Source organism: Urocampus carinirostris, chromosome 4 (genome assembly GCF_059441175.1).
Source record: "Urocampus carinirostris isolate Australia breed hairy pipefish chromosome 4, RoL_Ucar_1.0, whole genome shotgun sequence".
Lineage (NCBI taxonomy): Eukaryota > Metazoa > Chordata > Actinopteri > Syngnathiformes > Syngnathidae > Urocampus > Urocampus carinirostris.
In genome coordinates this window covers 39,335,665-39,339,272 of record NC_142352.1, presented here as the reverse complement: position 1 = coordinate 39,339,272, position 3,608 = coordinate 39,335,665, and the positions used below count along the sequence as shown (strand labels likewise).

The following is a 3,608-nucleotide window of genomic DNA, read 5'->3' as shown; positions in this document are numbered from 1 at the left end:
TCAAAAACTTCTGAAAAAAGATCTGGAAAATGTAAGGAAGTGGCATTTGCCAGGCCAAAAAGGTCCCGGTGACGACGATCTTGAGGTCTTTGCAAAAAAAATGGCGTTGTGGAGGAAGTTCTCAAAGAGCTTGAGAAAGACGCGGTCATCCTTCTCCCGGTCCTTCTCCTCTGGGGTCTTTGGGCAAACGCAGCAAGGACCCTTCTTGGCCCCGGACAATTCTGACTTGGTGGGCTTGCTGATCTCCTCCATGTCGCTAGATCCCGTGGCAGGGATCCGGATCGGGATCTTCAGCTCTTTGGAGTAGTAATTGTGCAGGTATAGCTCTCGGTCTTCTGGCTGCCACTGCCATCTGACGAGGTAGTAAGTTAGGTTGCCGTTGGGAAAAAAAGGCGGCGACCATTTGACCAGCAGCTTCATGGATGAATTTGCGTAGGCACGGGGTTCTTTGGGCACGGTCGGCAATGACGGACGAGTTCGAATTCAAATAATGTCACTCTTTGCACCAGGAATGTGCTTGTCCTCCACCCGCAGGGTAATGGCCTTGACAAAAATGGCATACTGGGTCCAGGGTTTGAGGTGGTGAATGGCGACTTTGGGGTCCGTATTATTATCCTTCGGAAGATCCACGTCCACCATGTGCCAGCTGTTGGAACCGCAGCCGTCCTGGCCGTCGAATTCGGTGATGTTCTTGAGAAGGGGCCTCCTTGTAGTAGACCATAAAGCTGATAAGGCCTTTGTAATCCCGTGGATGGTAGCGCTCCCACATCAGGCGGATGGCATAGCTGGACGTGCTGTTGGACAAAATCCTGAGGACGTGGCTCACACAACTGGCTCTTTCGCCGTTATTGCGAAAGTCGCCTTCCTGGGGCTTTTCCGTGACGCTGGTTTTCTCCCACATGGTGTGGATCTCAGACATGCAGAGTTTGGTATTGAGGCGGAAGAAGAGGCGTCCCGCACGGATGGTTAGGTTGTGCTGAGTCCAGTCCCAGAGGTTGTGAAGGTGCTGGATGTTGATGTCCAGATTGCCGGCGATGACGGTGCAGTCCTTGAGGGACTGAGCGGTGTTCACCGAGTCGATGACGGAGGTGGAGCAGATTTTGTCGCATAGGCTGTTGCAGGCGCTGCACAGCATCCGATTACTCTCGTTGGTGCGGACCCGGAGGGGCAGTCGGGCATGCACTCGCCCTCGTGGATGACGAAGTGAACGTCGCTGGGCAGGTGAACTTGTGAGCAAAGGTCCATGGTGATGCAGCGCCAGCCCTCGAACTTGAAAGTGCCGGGCGGGCAGTCGGGCACGCAGCGGCCTTCGTGGTAATAATGCAGGCAGGCGGCGCATGCCGTGTCGCTGTTTGCGTGCGTGCAGCTGCCCAGACATTGGCGGTGGCAGCATTCGCCTTTTTCGGTGCATGCGTGCTTGCAACGGCTGGGACACATTAATCGTTGTCCATTCGCAGCAGCTCCACCAGGATGGAAAGTTCTTTTTCCTACCACACTGCAGCACGGTTGTATGCCGCAAACTTCCAGTGAGAGGTTTTGAAGTGACCCTGCAGCGCCCTCCAGAGTTGCAGGGTTGGAGCTCTCAGCAAGGAGTGTCAAATATGGCTTCACCACTGCCGGGTGCAAAAGCATCTCAGCGCCCGTGGGGTTCTTGGAGAAACCTGGGGAACGCCATCCCAGTTGTCTTCCTGAGAGTTCTTTTACTTTTTCTTCTTCTCTTTTGCACATTAAGGTTTTCTTCAAATAACAATAAAAACGTTGCTATAATTGCTACTATCAATTCGCCTACCGCTACCATTCTACCTGTTAGCATTCTACCTGCAGATCTGCAATTCCTCCTAACACTTCCAGAGTTGTGGACAATCTTCACTGGTTTGAGACGACTGCAAACTATAATTGCAGCCCCCTTTGTAGCCAGACTTCCTCTGAAAGTTTTGTTGAGGAATAACAGCTCTCCAGTAGGTACCACAGTGCTATTACAATGACGCCTAAGAACAATCAAAGTGTATGCTAAAATAGAAAACATCGAAACAGTTGTTTTACTCATGCTTAATTACTTTCTTACAGTGTGTCAAATGAGCTCATGTGTTTTTCTGCAATCTTTACTGCTTTTTATCAGGACCCAATCACCTGGTTCAACTAATTGGCTTTCCTATGGAGACATAAAAAGTGTATCATCGTTATCATTATGATCCGCCAGTTGCTTCTGGTGCTGCAACATTTTTCTCATGTAATCAACCAGAGTACTTTCATCATCAGTTTCCCACATATTTTTAAATAATGGTAATTCACCAAATATTACTTCATATGGTGTTAGCACATTTGTACTGGTGATGTTAATATACAGTTTTACTAATTCTAGACATTTAGTCCATGGTCTTTTGGTTTCTTCCATACACTTCCTAAGTCTGTTTTTTTATAGTTCCATTCTTTTATTTCCACTAACCCTGCACTTTATGGGTGATAAGCACAGTGATCTTTTAGGTCTATATGAAATGCCTATTTTAGTTAATTTTTTTGATTTACAAAATGTGAACCATTATCACTATAGATCTTTTCTGGAATCCCATAACATGGAATTATGTCTTGGCATAATGCTTTAGCTACTGTTAGCGCATCTGGGTGTTTTGTAGGAAAAAGCTCTATCTATTTTGAGAATGAACCTATTATCATTAAACATAACTTTTTCCCTTCACTATTGTTAAGTTCTATAAAGTCCATAAAAGGTGATTAATTACAGTTCTCTATCTTTGGAAACTGTCCTCTCTTTGGTCTTAGATTACCCTGAGCATTGTGCTTTGCACATATCAAACATGTTCTACAATTTTTTATTTTATTATTATTATTATTATTATTTTTTTAATAGGAGTTAAAACCATAGGTTATCAATATCTGGTTTATCAATCCTACTATCCCTCCTGTTGAGACATGTATTCCCTTGTCTCAATATTTCTGCCCATTTGTATAGATTTTTTGGTAGGATTGGTTTATCTTCTTGTCATTTACAGATTCCATCTTTTAGGTGTGCTCCTTTTCTTTTCCAGAGTTCTTGCTCTGGTTTAGGCGATTGTTGTTGCATTTCTTGTAGTATTTTGTTTTTTTAAGGCATTTTCTGTTAGACTTAGAACTGTTATTTCTCGTTGTGCAGCTTGTTTTGCTATTTTATCTGCAAATGCATTGCCCTTTGAAACTGGGTTTGTTTCTGGTGTGTGGGCCACACATTTACATATAGCTAACTGTTTTGGCAGCTGCACTGCTTGTAATAGTTCTGTTAGCAGTTTTGCATGTGTCACTGGTTTTCCTGTTGATGTTATCATACCTCTATTTTTCCAGTGTTGTGCAAACGTGTGAGTTGTTGCATAGGCATACTGGCTATCTGTGTATATTGTTGTTGTTGTTCTTTCATAAGTTTGCAGGCTTCTGTTAGGATCACTAATTCTGCAGCTTGAGCTGAACAATGTTGAGTTAATGCTTCTGCCTTTAATACTTTATCATGTGTTACTACAGCATAGCCTGTCCTCCTTTTTCCTGTTTCATCTTTCTTTCCTACGAAACAATACTTTCTCTGTAATTTTAGCCTTTTTTTCTTTTGTTCACGTTTTGTTTCC

At 44.3% G+C, this 3,608-nt stretch overlaps 1 pseudogene; it reads right to left on the bottom strand.

The window, feature by feature from the left end:
- Positions 1 to 1,982, bottom strand: LOC148367527 (insulin-like growth factor 1 receptor pseudogene; annotated as a pseudogene).
- Positions 1,983 to 3,608: the final 1,626 nt, after the last annotated feature.